The sequence below is a fragment of the Aethalodelphis obliquidens genome, unplaced genomic scaffold (assembly GCF_003676395.1).
Source record: "Aethalodelphis obliquidens isolate GAN/ISIS:26980383/991018 unplaced genomic scaffold, ASM367639v1 scaffold7, whole genome shotgun sequence".
In the NCBI taxonomy this organism is placed as follows: domain Eukaryota; kingdom Metazoa; phylum Chordata; class Mammalia; order Artiodactyla; family Delphinidae; genus Aethalodelphis; species Aethalodelphis obliquidens.
Genome location: NW_020837951.1, coordinates 49,782,149 through 49,800,711, shown reverse-complemented (window position 1 = coordinate 49,800,711; position 18,563 = coordinate 49,782,149). Strand labels below are relative to the sequence as shown.

The 18,563-nt window shown below is 42.0% G+C and overlaps 1 pseudogene; it reads left to right on the top strand.

Annotated features, from left to right (window-relative positions):
• The first annotated feature begins 6,202 nt into the window (after positions 1 to 6,202).
• The window catches only part of LOC113620185 (UDP-N-acetylglucosamine transporter pseudogene), a 13,680-nt pseudogene continuing 1,319 nt past the window's right edge, over positions 6,203 to 18,563 (top strand).

Here is an 18,563-nt window from a genome sequence, read left to right as displayed (position 1 = left end):
CAGTCCAGTAGTTAGGTCTCTGCCATCTCACTGCTGAGGGTCCAGCTTCAATCCCTGGTAGATCCCGTAAGCCACTAAGATCCCATAAGTGCAGCCAAAAAAGAAAAAAAAGAATCCCCACTTTCTGACTGCAGAATCCATGATGCATTCTTTAAATTAAAAAAAAAAAAAAGCTGTATTGATATAGTTCACATATAGTTCACAAAATAAAAGTATACAATTCAGTGGTTTTTAGTATATTTACAGAGTTGTGCAACCAACACCATATCAATTTTAGAACATCTTTATCACCCCAAAGAGGAAACCCTGTACGCATTTAGCCAGTCACCGCGCATTTCTCCCCGTATCCCCCTGTTCCTAGGCAACCACTAGTCTACGTTTGGTTTCTATGGATTTGCCTCTTCTGGACATTTTATATAAATGTAATCATAATATTTTGTGATTTCTCAAAATATTATGCCTCTGGCTTCTTTAATAATGTTTTCAAGGTTTATCCTTGTTGGAGCATGTATTGGTATTTCTTTCCTTAATAGGCTGAATAATAGTCGATTCTATGCATATACCACACTTTGTTTACCCATTTATTATTTGATGGACATTTGAATGGTTTCCACTTTTCTGCTAGGATAAGTAGTGCTGCTGTGAACGTCTGTGTACAGGTGTTTGTGTGGACATATATTTTCATTTCCCTTGGCTTCCATATGTGTTCTTATTGTAGTTAATCATACTCTGGGAGAGTATGATTTCTTCTGGGAGAAAGAAAACAGTTTCTTACTTGGGAGTGGTCACCTTACATTGCTGCTGCAGAACTAATGGTGGAGACCTTTACGGAGAGTGGTAATTGTGTGATGGCAATGGGCAAGGCTCTTTACAAGCATGACTCCATTCAGTCCTCACAACAATTATAATAGGGTAGGGATTTTGAGCCCATTTTATAGATGAGGCAACTGAGCCTCAACAAGCAAACTGCTCAAGGTCACAGAGCTTATAGAGTGTGTGAGAGATGAACTTGGACCCAGGCATGTGCAGTGACCTACAGGGCTATTCCCACCATGTTATGTGGCTGCCATTGTCAGGGGTATTTATGACAACCCCATCTCCCCATTGAAGGTTTACTGGCCTGGATTTTACAGTGTTTTTGTGGGAGTTTTGCTTCATTTCACCCTGTGAAACAGATGATGATATACTTGTTTTCACCAAGTGGCAATGGAATTGAGTGGGTGCCCAAGGTCATGGATCAGTTGGGAGGGGCAGAGTCTTGGCTGGAAGTGTCTTCCTGGGAGTCTGGGTTCATTGCTTTGTGCCTTTCAGCACAGCTGCTTTCAAAACTGCAGATTGCATCCCTAGGAATACTGTCATCCTCTCCCAGTTCTCTATTATTTCCTTAAATATGCACTGAAATTTTACCTTAGGTAGATAAGCTGGTACCCATCAGCAATAACTCCAGAATCTAATCCTGTGAATTCTGTTGAGCTATCAAGAATCCCTCTTTAAACTTCCGTGTGTAGCTTTTTTCTTTAACCCTGGCCGCACCCAGGCTGTGTCCGCTGTGAGTTGTGTGCTATAAGCACACCGTGCGCACTAGTTGTTCCCTGTCAGCGCTCACCTTCGTGAGTTGTGAAGGGAGGGTAAGGAGCTAGTGGTGACATTGTAATCGCATTTGAACATGAAATACTTATGGAATAAACTATGAAAGATTTTTTTTTTTGGAAACCAAGAATTACATAAGGGGTTGTTTAACTCACTGCTTACTAGTTTACTGCTACCAGGAAGGGTTTGGTTTTGAAGAGACACAGGCAGATGCCTTGAAGCCAAAGACTTGGTTTATAATTTTAAAAACTACTCATTTTAGGAAGAGCAGTTTTTTGCCTTTTCTAGGGAAAAGGGGTTCCTGTGTACTTATTTGACGGGTGTTTCACAACTGGGTCTGGTGAAGAGAATTTTGACTAATTCACAGCCATTAAAATAAGACCAATTTCCTGGGGGAAGGGTGGGGGGAGGGTGAAACACAAAAGCCCTGTGATCAGCTAGAGATAGGTGGGCTATGGTTTGCCCACCCATCCTGAGGCTGGCTGGCTGTTTGTTTATACTCTCTCTTGAGATGCCTTCTAAAATGACATACTGGACACAGCATAAAAACACCATAGGGGGCTTCCCTGGTGGTGCAGTGGTTGAGAGTCGGCCTGCCGATGCAGGGGACGCGGGTTCGTGCCCCGGTCCGGGAAGATCCCACGTGCCGCGGAGCGGCTGGGCCCGTGAGCCATGGCCGCTGAGCCTGCGCGTCCGGAGCCTGTGCTCCGCAACGGGAGAGGCCACAACAGTGAGAGGCCCACGTACCAAAAAAAAAAACAAACACAAAAACACCATAGGAATCCTGGTGCAGGTAACCATTAGCCCAGTTTATCCTGGTGGTGGTCTCCCAAGATTTCATGTCTGCTGTATAGAGCCTCCTGGGAACCTTGATGATTTCGTGCTCCTTATGTCTTAGTTGCTTTCTTCCTCTCTCCTTTTATTTCCTTCCTTATGAGGTGTCCACATAATATTTATTAAGGGCTTAGTGTGTGCAAAGCACACATCACATTCTACACGTAGAAAAGGAATCAAATCTGGGGTGGGGCTCCAGCCTCACATCCGTATCTGACAGCGTTAACTGTGTGAATTAGGGCTTCAGCTTTCCTGTTTGTAGAATGGAGACAGTCGTAGCTAACTCACAGGGTTGTGGGCATCAGTGAAAAACTGAGAGCCATGGGCGAGGTGCCTGCTGAGTGTTAATGGCTTCCTTCCGTTCCAGTTCCCATAGCCATCTGGTCTCCTGTTTCCAGGATGGCTGTGTGTTTTAAGACTCCCAAGCTGTAATTAAGTTATTTAACACATCTGTCCGTGCTGAGGACGTAGCATCCCATGTGTGTTATTAAACAGCTTACTTCCCAGCCACACCGAGTGCTTGCAGTGTCTTGCACACACCTTACAGATTATCCCTCCTGCTCTGCAGTTCCCTCCCCAAGTCATCCACCCACCCGACAAGTTAGTCATCTTTCAGCCCTGAGCTCGTGTAGAACGCAGGAGGGCCTCCCCTGCCACTGGGGCACACTTCCATCCACTGCAGACCTCCCATCCCGGTTAATAACACGCATTCATGCCATCAATTTCACATTGTATATACCTGCCATTACTTCAGGGGTTGCCTTGCTCCAGCCCCATGTAGCCTTTTTTCTTTCACGATTATAAGCTTGTTTCTCACCTCATGACCTTTGCATCTGCTGTTCCCTCTCCTTGGAGAGAGGTCCAGGTTTTCTTATGATTCATTCTTTCCAATGTCACATCCCATGGCACTTATTGCTACTGGAGATTATAATATATGTTTACTTGTCTGTTATCTCTGTTAAAATCCTCCCGGTGAGGGGAGGACACTGGGTTGTATTCCCCCCAGCATCTACAGCAGTGTCTGACACGTGCTGGGTTCTTGGGGAATATTCGTTGAATGAATGAGCCTTGTATATTCGTCTGCTGTTGTAGTTGCATTGACTTGTGATTACTGTTTATGTGTCCCAGTTCCCCACTGGACTGTGACTGCCCGAGGGTGATGATGTAGGGTAATTTTTCTTTTATCCACAGGGCGGGTGTCTAGTTGCTCGGTAGATGTTTCTCGAATATGTGACTATGGAAGTTAGGAATCTTGGAAAAGGTAAATCCCTAAACTATTGAGATCTTCTCATGGCGGCAGCTGTTCACCACAAAGTGTCCTTTTGATGCCACTGGTAGAATAGCTGCTCATCAGAACAGGCTGCAGGGGTTCTGATGGCCTTTTCACTAGCGGCCCCTCCTGCCTTTCTTTTTTCAGGGTCTTTGCCCTGTGCTGTTCTCTGGGTCCTGCACAACCCCACCCCATCCCCAATTGTATTCACTCTACAGACCTCATCTCAATGTCCCTTGCTCATGAGAAACACCTCCCACTCCCCACTCAGCCAGGTAGGTCAGGTGCTAGCTGCTGTCAGACTTCCTGAAGGCAGCGCTGTGTATGATTTGATCTTCATTTGATCCTCAAGGTCTGGCATATTGTACTTGGTAAACATTTGTTGAATGAATGAGTAAAGAATTAGTATATGTGCACACCTCCATTCATAGCAGCATTATTCACAATAGCCAAGAGGTGAGAGGAACCCAAGTATCCATTGGTGGATGAATAAATAAAATATGGCATATGTATACAGTGGAATATTATTCAGCCTTAAAAAGGAAGGAAAGGCTGACACATGTTACAAGGATGAACCTTGAGGACATTATGCTAAATGAAATAAACCAGACCAAAAAAGTCAAATACTGTATGATTTCACTTACGTGAGATATTCAGAGTAAATTCATGGGAACAGAAAGTAGAATAGTGGTTGCCAGGGGCTGAGAGGAGAAGGAATGAGGAGTTGTTCAATGGGTATAGAGTTTCAGTTTTGCCAGATGAAAAAGTTCTGGAGATTGGCAACAAGAAAGTTCTGGAGATTCACAACAACGTGAACGGACCTAACACTACTGAACTGAACACTTAGAAATGGTTAAGATGATACATTTTATGTTATGCAGTTTTTTTAGCACAATTTTTAAAAAAGAGTGAGCGATGGCAGAGACTGTGACTTTTGGAAATCATAGAAGAAGAATCTGGAATTTGTAACTTGTGGGATGCCTATGAGTTCTGGGCAATATGCATAAATGTAAGGGAAAGAAGTGTTTATTTCCTCATCGGGGAAGCAGGAGTGTTTACTAAGGACAGTCACAGTAAAGGAGTGAGCTGCTTTGTGCCCTCTGTCCTTGCTTCTCTGCGCCTGGGGCCCTGGGCTGGTCCTGGCTGGTCAGCCGGGGTCGCGTCCTGAGAATCCCCTCGGCTTCTAAGGGTCCTGCTTCAGTGGGACTCCTTTGTCCTCCCTGCCCTGCCCAGTGTAAGATTTGAAACAAACTTTCATTCATTTCCTATCCTATTTTGCTGTCCCAACACTTCTGAAGGACTTACTCTTGTAGAGTCCAAGGGAAGGACGTGAACATGTTCGAGTGCCCGTTCAGCAGTGCACTTTGTAGGGAAAGGTTGCCTCATCCCAGGCTGACATTCGCCCTCCAAGGTGTAGGTGTGTTATCCCCATTTCGTGAAGGAGACAGATTATCCCAGGCCCACAGCTAAGTGACGGAACAGAGATTGCCCCCAGATCGTCTGCCTTTAAAACTCACGTCCTTGCGTCTGCTTCAAGTTGCTTCCTATATGGTCTGCATCTCGTGGTCCACGTTTATTTCACATCTCAACCTTAAATAAGTCAGGGGGCTCACTCTCACTCGCTCTGGCCCATTGGTGTCACATACACTGTGGTAGTGAAAAGGACCCCCAGCTCCCTGAGACCATGCTTCCAAAATCCCAAGCCCAACTTTCAAACCCCCGGTATCCCATACAGTCTTCCTCAGCTGTTCAGAAACCCAAAATGTGCTTTTCCACCCCACCCCCACAAGTGGTAAAGACAGAGAGAAATGGATAGCAGGGCGCTTTGTTATTCTTTTATCTTCGAAATTTACAGAAAGGGGAGAGAGAGGAAGAAGCTCTGCTTCGTGAGAGTTCTGTCCCTGCGGTGGCTCTGAGCTGCACCAGCAGCCCAAGTACAGATTTATGTATCTCCAAGGATGAGCAACTTCTTATCTTCATGCCTTTTAATTTTCTAGGTAACAGTAGCAATTCCATTCTTCTGAAACATTACCAGTAGCTGTTCAGCCAGTTTATGCTTTTCTTGTGTGTGTGTGTGTGTGTGTGTGTGTGTGTGTGTGTGTGTGTTCGTATGTGTGTGTATGGGAGTATCTATGTAAATAAAACTTCTCTACGTGTCTCTAGAATGCCCTACTTACTTAATAATTTCTACTTGGATATTGAATCATTCTGCATGTCTAAAAGGAATATTTACTCCAGTTCTCTGGTTCCCTGGCACAGGAGAGAGGGAGGAAAAGAAAGCTAAAAGAGCGGTGCAAATCCAGACTGCTTTCTTTTCTCCTCACAAGTGGTGCTTTTCAAAGCGTTTGGCGTCCCTGCTGTAGGGATGTGTCACTGAGAGATGACAACAGGATTTGCTGGCAATGTGGGCCACTATTGTATCTGCCTTACGTAACCACGTGGAGTGATGGCAATGGGTGAGCAGCCTGGGATGTAGGCAGTGGTCCGGTTGCTTAACCTCCAGGGGCCATGAAGACCACTCAGGTCCTCCAGAGGATGTGGATCCAGGCTGTTAAAAAGTTGGGGAGATTGAAAGTCCATGTGAGTCCCTCTATAAGCTCTCCCCCTTTTCTTTCCTGACCTTTCTTTTGTGGGAAGTTGGGTGGGGGAGCCTTCTCACAGTGGTTCCTTTTTCCTTTGCTTTATTTGTGCTTCTGGCAGCTTTCAGTAACAAATTGTGAGATGCAGATTGTAGTCATTGGTGGGTTTTTAAAATACTTGTATTATTTTTAGCAGACGTATGCAAAACTGATAGCCTCTTATGGGGTTTCTGAATCAAAGGCTGCTGTTTTCCATGTGTTGGGAATCTGCAAGCGCGGTGTTGCTTCCTGGGGATAACTTAATAGTTTGCCTATTAGATGTTTGTTTGTATTTGGGTAATTGTAATTTCTTGTTTGGGGAAAAAACTTTTTGCTTCCTTATCCTGCAGAAATGTATATTCTTATTCTTTTTAAAAATACTCTTATATCTCAGATTCTAAATGATAGAAAAAAAGCTTTTCCCTTGTTCTTTTTTTCCTTTTATAGTTTGAACATCTGTAGCACTATAACATGTGTGTTTACTTTTATGGTGGGTGGGGTTTTTATCAAACATGTACCTTATGGGCAGATGTTGATCAATCTTTAGCTTTGGCTCTGACCCTCCATCACTGGGAAGCAACAATTTGTAGACAAAAAGCTTAAAGATTTCCTGTTGGGGCAGTGAAGACTTTTGGTGTTTGCCTTCTGGTTGGTTTTTAACACGTTTCCATATTCTTTATGTAAAATATGGGATTTACCTGTTTGGCCAAGATTTTTCAAAGGAAAGAAACTTTATAACAACTAGAGAATATTTTTTAAAAGATCGAATAACTGTTTGTGTTTGTCCCTTTCTCATTCTGCATGTAAATACCTTACTGCTAACACAGTGTTTTATTTATGGTAAAAAAAAAAAAAATTGGCCCCCTTTTATCTTCCTGTGTTGTCTAGGAATGAGTCATTACAATTTTGTGGGGGTGTTTATTCACACTACTTACAGGAAAAGTGAAAGTGATGCTGGGAAGCGGAGGTCCTCCTGCTGCTGGAATGTTGACTCTTGGGGTGAAAAGGAGACTTGGCATCTTCTGAAGCCTCCTGCTCCCTCAGAGCTAGCCTCTCCTCCACCTCGCCTGCCTTCATGCACCTCTCAAATTACTGCTACGATCCCCACCCTGCCCTCCTCCAGTCCAAACGGTCACACTTTCTTCTGCTCTTTGGCTTTGCAAAGTCTGTACTGCATTAACAAATACTTGGTATGAGGTCCTTGGGCCAGGAATCATTGAGTACCCTTTGTTCACTCGTGAACCCGCCCCACTTTCCCTCTGCTTTTTGTTTTGTTTTGGGGGGGGGCGGGGGCACGCGGACCTCTCACTGTTGTGGCCTCTCCCGTTGCGGAGCACAGGCTCCGGACGCGCAGGCTCAGCGGCCATGGCTCACGGGCCCAGCCGCTCCGCGGCATGTGGGATCTTCCCGGACCAGGGCACGAACCCGCGTCCCCTGCATCGGCAGGCGGGCTCTCAACCACTGCGCCACCACGGAAGCCCTCCACTCTGCTTTTTAACTTACAAAATGTTTGGTACATATCAGAGAATTATGTGTCTAAATCATAAAGCATAATTATAAAATATACTCATGAGCCCATCACACATACCCATGGACCCTCCACCAAAATGGACCCAAGGTCCCTTCTCACTCCTCTGCCTCACCCCAGGTCACGTACACATACATACACACAAACATCTCTAAACAAAAGATTGGTTTTGTTTGATTTTTTTTCCATTGTAATAGAAAACGCATAACATAAAACTTATCGTTTTAGTCATTCTTAAGTGTACAAGGCTATATTAAGAATATTTACATTTTTATGAAACAGTGTTTGCTCTGAATTATATAAAACTGATAGCACACTCTCTAAATTCTTCTGGGATGTTTTTCACTCCATATTATGTTTGAGAGGCATCTGTGTTGTAGATGTGTGGCTCTAGTTTATTTTCATTGCAGTATAACATTGCATTTTAATAGTATATCACAATTTATTTGTCACTTTTGCTCTTGAGAGATCGTTTGGGTTGTCTCCAGGTTTGGGCTGTTGAAACACTGCTGCTGTGAATACTCTCTATGTGGATCTATGTGCACATACTGGCACATTGTTCTCGGGCCTCTGCGCAGGAGAGGAATCACTGCGTTGTGAATATGCGTACCTTTACTCTGATATATGTGTGCTTGTAAAGCTCTCCAAAGGCTAAGCAGCTCCCTGCCGGCATTCATGCAGTCTAAATATTGACAGCCATTCTCTGATCTCTGCACAGCCCAGCACAGGTTGGGTGGGGCCCAAGCCCGTTGGCCCAGTTCGAAAGGCCTGATCTCAGCTGTCAGCTGAGTTGCTGCATGCCAGTAAGCTGTCCCCGGCCATGTACCTGGAGCTGATTTTCTGGGGAATATGTGTGATTGTGTGAGGTGTCTGTGTTTCTGGAAAGATAGTATATAGTTGAGGCAGACTTTCAGTGATTGGCTTTTCGGGGCACACCTGTGGTTGGTAAGCTCTACATGGGCTTTGGCTGGTTTTTTTTTACCAGTGTAGTCCAGGTGCCACAAACCACATGCTTGGCACATAATGGATACTCAGTAAATATTTTTGAGTGAGTGAGTGAGTGAATAAGTGAATGAATGAATGAATGAATGAAGGGTTTTCTCTGAGACTTTGTAAAAAGTCACAGCTTTGTGGGCTAAATACAGCATGGTGTACTTTTAATTCTCAAAGGCACTATTAAAATTTATTTTACTCTAATTTCCTCACCTTTAAAATTAAGATTTAAAATTTATCACTTAATATACTCTTTTAATATATTTAAGTAGTCAGTAGTTTGTGTCACAACCCATTAACCCTAGGTAAGAAGAAGTCTCTTATAATCTGAGCAGTTTCATGACAAGTTGGTGAAGTCTTTGGCACCTGGCAAGGTCTGATTGATTAAAAATTTGATTCAGTCCTGTTGGCATGGTAGTGGTAAGGGATTCATCCTTTCTCTGCCAAATCGAATTTAAATTACTACTGCAGGCAGCACAGGAATGCTTAAAGACAGTATAATCTTATTAAGGAAGAACAGTGAATTTCAAAAGCCAGGTGGTTGGACAACATTTTGAAAATAAATTTTGTAGTAATGCACTTATTTTGCTAAATGATAAAAAATTTTAAATCCAAAACTTTTAATGGAGAGTTTGCTGTTTTTATTTTTGACATTTATTCTAAAAGCACTGAACTCATAAAAATATTCTCTGCCATACCACAACTCCTGGGGAGATTTAATATTTTTTGGTATTTACTCTTCCAGTCTTTTCCCTGTATGCTTATAAAAATAAATATATCAGGGAAATAAAAAACAGAAACAAACTGATGTTTTGTGTCTTGAGTTTTCCCCTCAATAGACATTTAAGTATAGATGTGTATATATGTAACCAATCTGTTGTTGGACATTTCGCTGATTATCTATTAAAAATTATAAGCAGCTGTAAACAAATTTATATGTATATCTTTCTGCACTTGTGCAAATATTTCTGTAGGATACATTCCTAGAAGTGGAATTGATTGATCAAAATTTTACATTTTGAGACATATTAATAATTTGCCCCCTGGAGGGTTTATACCAATTTATATTCCCACTGCTTCTACCAACAGCAGGCAGACCTGAAAATATAAAACGAATTCTCGGGTTTCCCTGGTGGCGCAGTGGTTGAGAGTCCACCTGCCGATGCAGGGGACGCGGGTTCATGCCCCGGTCCAGGAGCGGCTGGGCCCGTGAGCCATGGCCGCTGAGCCTGCGCGTCTGGAGCCTGTGCTCCATAACGGGAGAGGCCACAACAGTGAGAGGCCCGCGTACAGCAAAAAAAAACAAAACAAAAAAACCAACGAATTCTCTCTTTCTAATTGAAAACACAGGCATCATAAAGAAAAAACTTTAAAAATGGACAGAAGTTAAATGAGTATTTCAGTGCCTATGTATTTCATTGTGTTGATTCATTTAATCTAAATATCACTCTCTTTTTGGACATTGTGCTCCCTTCCACCCTATAGCACTGCCCAATCCTAGGGGTCATTGTCATGGTACTGGTTCTTTTCTGATGACTTTTAAATACATTTTTGGGGCAGGGTACTGTGTGCTGTTTTTCTTAATATACGGGAGTATAGCTATATTCAAAGAGGAGTTGGCAACTGTATTTATTTTACCACAACTTACAGAGTAATTCACTTTGTTGAAATTTGTCAGCTTTAAGGTATAGTGAAGAGCGGAGAAGAAACTTGGAAAACATACATGCTAGTAAGGTCACTTCCGGGTGATAGTGGATTGGTTGTACAAAAGCCACTTTGAAAACCGAAAGTGCCAAGAAGTTAGGAGGTATTCTCTGGAAATGGAAGGAGATGCTCAGTTCTGATCAGCTGGGTTTCTGCTTACTATTTCCCTTTAAGAAGAAATCCTTTTTTTGTTGTTTTAAATTTACTTATTTATGTATTTTTTTAAGTCACAATATTTTTAAAAAATAAATTTATTTATTTTATTTATTTATTTTTGGCCGTGTTGGGTCCTCGCGGCTGCGCGTGGTCCTTCTCTAGTTGTGGAGAGCGGGGGCCACTCCCCATTGTGGTGCGCAGGCTTCTCATTGCGGTGGCCTCTCTTGTGGTGGAGCACGGGCTCCAGGCTTGTGGGCCTCAGCAGCCGTGGCACCCGGGCCCAGCTGCTCCGCGGCACGCGGGATCCTCCCCGACCAGGGCCCGAACCCGCAACCCCTGCATTGGCAGGCGGACTCCCAACCACTGCACTACCAGGGAAGCCGTATTTACGTTTTGTTTTGTTTTGTTTTTTGGCTGAGTTGGGTCTTCATATGGGCTTTCTCTAGTTGCGGTGAGCGGGGCCACTCTTTGTTGCGGTGCGCGGGCGTCTCATTATGGTGGCTTCTATTGTTGCGGAGCACGGGTTCTAGGCGCGTGGGCTCAGTAGTTGTAGTTCGCGGGCTCTGGAGCGCAGGCTCAGTAGCTGTGGCGCACGGGCTTAGTTGCTCCATAGCATGTGGGATCTTCCCCGACCAGGGATTGAACCCGTGTCCCCTGCATCGGCAGGCGAACTCTCAACCACTGCACCACCAGGGAAGCCCTGAATTCTATTTTTAAATCTCTCAAGAGTTCTTGGAGCCAGATGGTATTAACCAGGGAAATGTCCCTAAAGTGAGTACATAGAGGGAGGAGGGAACTAAAAGACGATAAATTCCTCTTAATTTGAGTAATCAGTTATAGCTACTCAAGAGTGGCTGGCTCATCTTTCTTCTCTACATACAAACAAAATTGCCTTTTCCTAATCCCGTTCTATCAAAGGATAAATTATCTGCTCCAATATATCAGTTATTAGAATTGCCTTTTGTGCTAAACGTCTTTCCCCCCCAAGCCTAAGAGTTTGTTAACTGGGTAAAACAGGGGCACATTATCTGGACATGTTTTGATTCTTTTCTCTGTCATTAGTAGCAGTGCAGGAATGGCACAGTTGATTTTTTTAAAATTTTAATGTAAAGGAAATAGTTTTTCTTAAATTATTTGTATATAATAAGTACAGCAAGGCTTTTTATTCATATAATTAGATTCCTTTCCTTTGTGTCCTTATGTTTTAGATATTCTCTGTTTAAAAAAATGTAGCAGGATCTACTTGTTTTTAGTCCATCTTGACCATCTGTCTTTAAATTTATTGTGATTACTCTTCTATATTCTTCTATATTCATTTCTGCAGTCACAGTTTGTTTTGTATTTGCCCTGCTTTTTCTAAATTTCCCATTTTGTCTCTTCTGCCTGCTTTTGGATTGACTTTTGTTTTGCTTTGTTTTCATTTTATTTTCCTCTCTGCTATCTTGGAACTTATATATGCCAGAAAATTTAACATGTGGGTTTTACCCAGTGAAATTCAAAATTAATCTACAGTTTAACTCTACTCTTGAATAAAATATTTAGAATAATTAAATCATGTTTAAGTCTTCTGGATTTACATGCTATGTTGCCCAGTGTTCTACTTCTGTCTTATTTGTTTAACTCTCACAAATCATACGTTATTATATTGATTAGTTGCATACAGCCAATATATGTCCAGGCTTACGTTCCTTCTTGCGTCTTAGGTCTTCCTGCTGGGATTATTCCTTTCTTAAATTTATCCTTTGGAAGTTCTTTTATTGCTTGTGATAACCTTTCCCAATTTTTGTTTTAAAAAAATATATCTTTCTGCCCCTAAATCAACAGATACTGTTTTAAAGATACTGTTCTACCGAGTTCAGCCTTTCATTATTGCTGTTTCAAAGTCGGCTCTTATTCTCTTTGCTCTTTTGTAACCTCTTCTACCTATATGCTCTCATCTCTGTATCTTTTTCTACAGTAAGATTACCATGAATTTCAAAGTGGTTTTCTTTCTTTTTGAATTTACCCTGCTTGTGATGTATAAGCCTTCTTGAACCTGAAAAATCATCAAGTCCTGAAGAGCTGTTGTGACTTTGAGTATTGCATCTCTCCCACACTCTCTTATCATTTCCTTCAGGAAATCTTAGAAACATTGTACGACTTTCTCACTCTTAATTTCTTTCGGGTGTCCCACTTTTTTAATGCTTTGTGCTGTATTCTGGGTAATTTCTTCACATCTTTCTTCTAATTCATTATTGCCTTCAACCATGTGTCATATGTGGTTTAATCCATTTTTTAAATTTAATACATTATTGACTGGGGGATTTTTGCAGAAACTAATTCCTGTGGCCATAATATGTCTCCCGTCAAAAATGTGTTAATTTTATTATATTTTTTGTATTTCTAGAATTTTTTCTTTAGATTTGCTTGGTCATTTTTTTAAAAAATTTATTTATTTATTTATTTTTGGCTGTGTTGGGTCTTCATTGCTGCATGCAGACTTTCTCTAGTTGTGGCGAGTAGGGGCTACTGTTCGTTGCGGTGTGCGGGCTTCTCATTGTGGTGGCTTCTCTTGTTGTGGAGCATGGGCTCTAGGTGCGCGGGCTTCAGTAGTTGTGGCACACGGGCTTAGTTGCTCCGTGGCATGTGGGATCTTCCCAGACCAGCGCTGGAACCCGTGTCCCCTGCATTGGCAGGCGGATGCTTAACCACTGCGCCACCAGGGAAGTCCGGCTTTGTTATTTTTGATGTTCTCTTGTGCTTTCATTATACTTTTAATTTCCCCTTTTAACTTCTTATGATAAACAAACATATGAAATATTATACATCCTTTTTTTGGTCTGTGGTTATATTTCCAGTATTTATAGTCTTTGATTCTGCAGTTTTTTGTTTCTTTTAACTCTCACTTGCTTTGTGTGTGTGTTTAAATTGTGAACTCATGTTCCTCAAATGCTTATCTGAGGGATTCTCTGAAGCCTGTGTTTTAATGTGTTTCTAGGGGAGAATTTCATTCTCCTCCATGTACCTGGGTGGTGCTACCAATGCAGTACCACTTTGAGTGTGAGGGTTTTGGAGGGGGGAGGGTGTGGTCACATCTGTAATATGAATTTCAGCCTCAAACCTGAGTACAGGTCTATTGATACAGGAATTCTCCATGGAGATATTTTTAGTTATTTCCACTCTACCCAGAGCCAAGAATAAGGTAGGCAGGCGACTGTCCCTGCTGTCTCCATTGCCTGATAGTGTTTTTGCCCCAAATACATTCACTCTGATCTGATCTCCACCCTGTTTGGATCCTACAGTTTCTCTTTTCCCGGACTCCTGTTGAAATGCCTGCTTCAGTGCTGCCTTATTTCTCTGGCTTTGAGCTTTCTTGGCATTTCTTGCCTTTAAGGATTTCCCCTCAAAGGCAGCCTGCATTTAATGAATTATTATTATTATTATTGAATGATATGCACTGTTTTCAGGTTTGTCTAGACATCTATTTTATTTTTTTATTTTTTATATTTTTGCGGTACGCAGACCTCTCACTGCTGTGGCCTCTCCCGTTGCGGAGCACAGGCTCCGGACGCGCAGGCTTAGCGGCCTTGGCTCACAGGCCCAGCCGCTCCGCGGCATGTGGGACCCTCCCGGACTGGGGCACGAACCCGTGTCCCCAGCATCGGCAGGCGGACTCTCAGCCACTGTGCCACCAGGGAAGCCCTAGACATCTATTTTAGAATACTGTCAGAAACTGAAGCCCAGTGATTTTTATGCCGGCATCATCATCTTTCACACCCACAATACTGGTGGAGAAAAGGCCAAGGGGTCCCACAGATTACACAATTTGGCAGTCTCTGTGATAAGGCCAAGGATTCCTTTAGACATAAAAATCCATAAAACTTGAGTTCCCTGGTGGTGCAGTGGTTAGGACTCAGCACTTTCACTGGCATGGCCCCAGGTTCAATCCCTGGTCAGGGAAATAAGATCCCACAAGCTGCACAGCGTGGGCATCCACCCGCCCGCCCCCACACACAAAAATGCATGAAACTTGCCTAGGAGGTCACCTTTGACTGGAGGAAGGGAGATTTTTTTTTTTTTTAAAGAATGAAAGTATATCTGTTTGCAACTCTAGATAAGGGCTTTTATCATGACAGTGTTTTGGAGTGGTGATAGTAAAAAAGCTCAACACTTAGTATTCCAGTCGTTCTTTTTTTTTTTCTTTTTGGCCGTGCTGCACGGCATGTGGGATCTTAGCTCCCTGAGGAGTGATCGAACCCGTGGTCCCTGCATTTGATGTGCAGAGTCTTAACCACTGGACTGCCAGAGAAGTCCCTAATATTTCATTCTTTTTAGGGTACATCTCTCCCTATGTTTTTCTCTAATTTTCTAGTATTGTTAAGTTTGCCATTTCATTCAAGGAGAGTATATTTGGAAATATAATAGGTAGTATAATGTTTCTAAAAAATACCCACTCTTTGGTGTATAGAATGTGTGAGCTGGCCTTTCTATGGAGACATTTTGAATTATAGTTTTATTTCTAACATTGAAATGTTTGTGTTTTTAATCAAATTGGTTTTGATTTTTCTAAAACAGGCCCCAGGCATGGAGGAGTTGATATGGGAACAATACACTGTGACCCTGCAGAAGGTGAGTACTACACATGTCATATCTGCTACAGTCTGTTCTTGAGTTTACAGATCATGGATCTTTATTTTTTAATTGAAGTATAGTTGATTTACAATGTTTCAGGTATACAGCAAAGTGATTCATTAAACACACACACACACACACACACACACACACACACACACACACACACACAAACACTTTTTCAGATTCCTTTCCATTATAGGTTACTACAAGATATTGAATATAGTTCCCTGTGCTGTTCAGTAGGACCTTTATCTGTTTTATATATAGTTGTGTGTATCTGTTAATTCCAAATTCTTAATTTATCCCTCCCTCCCCTTTTCCCTTTGGTAACCATAAGTTTATTTTCTATGTCTGTGTATCTGTTTCAAGTTTGTAAATAAGTTCATTTGTATCATTTTTAGATTCCACATATAAGTGGTATCATATGATATTTGTCTTTCTCTGTCTGACTTACTTCATTTAGTGTGATAATCTCTAGGTCCATCCATGTAGCTGCAAATGGCATTATTTCATTCTTTTTTATGGCTGAGTAATATTCCATTGTATATGTATACCACAACAGATCATGGATCTTATTTATTTTTACACAAACACAGTTATTGCATTGACAAGGATTTGCATGTTGTTATTTTTTTGGCTAAGGTCTGTATAGTATAGAAAATTATAGAGGTTAATTAATGTATTGAGGTTAATTAATGTATTCACCTGTCTCCAGATAGAATAGTTTATGATAAAAGAGGGGAAAGGAAGGGAGGAATGGAAATAATCTGTTCCGTTTAAGGACGTTGAGGTAGCTTCTACAACTTTTGTAATTTTAATTACAGCATTTGTAACTTATTCCCTCAGTGAGTTTTAAGTCCAAACTGAAAAAACATTTTTTTTAATTAAAAAAAAATGTTTTTTGGCTGTGCCACACGCATGAGGGGTCTTAGTTCCCTGACCAGGGAATGAACCCGTGCCCCTGCAGTGGAAGCTTGGAGTCCTAACCACTGGACCGCCGGGGAGTTCCCCAAACTAATTTTAAAATGTTAGTTTAGCACTCAGGAGACATGGGTTGTAGTCTTTGTCTCACTCCTGATTATATTAATAGGTTCCGAATTAATCCGATTTTAAACAACAGCCCCCTCCCCACAGTGGGATTGAAAGTAGAAGTAAGATCACATAGTAAAAAAAAAAAAAAAAGAAGTAAGATCACATGGAAGTGTATTTTACTTAATTTTTAAAGGTATTTCACAGGTATTGCCCCTCTTGATTAAATTAATTAGGTAATACAAAGAGCTTCTAGTACTTGGAATCCAGCACATAATCACTGCTTAATAAATGTTAGCTCTGTTCCTTTTTATTCTGACAGCAGAGTTTGAGGTGGGCATGATAGGTGCTAGCCCCACTCGAAACAAGCGCAGCACCAAGAGTTTGTAAGTGACTTGCGTGCGGTTGAGTCAAGCTAGACATGCACTCGTGATCCCAAAGGCTTATTCCATCAAGCTGCCTTGGTCAGCATCTAACTTTTCCTGGGCCCTGCATGGCTCTTTCTCCACTCTGAGTCTCTCCAGTCTCTGTCACCTCTTAGATGGATTGTAAGTTCCTCAAAGGGAGAGTTCTCCTTTGACCGTCACAACCATGAACTTCAACCCTTGACTTCAGTGCAAATTTGGTTCTTGAATAAATGTGTATTAAATCGATCCAGGTAGAAAAACACAGATTGGTGCTCAAGTGCTGAAACTTCTGGAGCAGTAATCATGATTTCTTCAGTTGAGAGGCTTCCCCCTCTAGGTCTTATTTTTCACCTCTTGTCATCTTCTGACTCTTCTCTCTGCCCTTCCACCACATACCATTTGAGTTTGGACCCCGAACTGGCAAAGGTGAGAAACATTTTTGGCCTGGTATAGAGGATGGAGCTCTCCCTGTGTAAAACCTGGTACCAGGGGATAGCACTGCCAAATTCAAAGCCGTGTGATTAATGAACAACAAGCCAGCTTGTCTGTGTTGCTGTTTGTTATCGATTGCCACAGTGGGCCCCACGTGGGAACTTATCTTGAGGTGAGGGTTCTTTCATTCTCTGAGAAGATTTTTACGTAATGAAACCTGTATTTAGTGTGATAGTCACATACATGCCCCTGTGATCTGGATGAAATCCGGGAGCTTAGCTTTTTTAAACACCGAAATGAGTTGGGATTCTCTATTATTTGGGTTCACTGTGATACATTTCTCTATTAATCTTGAATCTAATTAATCTGTATTTCCATCTTATATGCATGTAGAAAAGAATTTAATGCTTTGCTCTCTCATGAGATCTCAAAACTAAGTTCATCTTCGGATTTTATCTTTAGAATCCATTTCCTTCTTTTTGACTCTATATGAAAGTGAAACCACTAGCTCCCCTAACTTGGAAGTTAAAGGTATTCTTTAAAAATATGGTTTTAGCATAGATTCAGCTGTGACCAGCCCATCTGGCTCAGGCCTGGATATGAGAACAGGTATGATTGGTGAATCCAATAACACATCCTTATTTGGACAGAAGATGTAATTTCCCATCCCCTGCCAGCTTCTAGTGATAACTCCAGTCTGTGCTATCAATCTTGTCCAGCTTTCACAAGGCTGTTTCTTTTAGATAAGGAATTTCCCTTTATAAACCTGTCAGCTAACCATGATGACGCTGTACTCTGTTTCTCACTTGCTTCTCTAAGCCTTCTGTTCCTGAGCTGTCTCCGGTTATTGGTTTGACCTTTATTTTATCGAATGCTTGTAATAAATCCTGAAAACCACTTATAGAAGGATTTTATTTTAATTTTTCTCTTAACCCCAATGAACAGGATTCCAAGAGAGGATTTGGAATTGCAGTGTCCGGAGGCAGAGACAACCCACACTTTGAAAATGGGGAGACATCAATCGTCATTTCTGACGTGCTCCCGGGTGGGCCCGCCGATGGGCTGCTTCAGTGAGTGTCCTTACTCCCTGCCCCCAACCCCTGCCAGCCCACTGGTTGGCTTTGAGTGGTGTGCACTTTTAAAATTCAAAAAGAAAAGAAAATTTTATATATGTATATTGAAAAGTCTTCAGGCAGTAATGGAGACCATAACACACTATGTTTTAACAATCCCCAAACCTTTGGGAATATCCAGACTTTGAATAGAGGAAAGCAATAATTTCCACAGGAAGATGGTTATAACTGTCTATCGTAACTATCATTCCTGGGTTTAGGAATCATTTATGAACGTCGAGTGTAAAATTGGCATGCTCTTTTTTTCCCCTAATG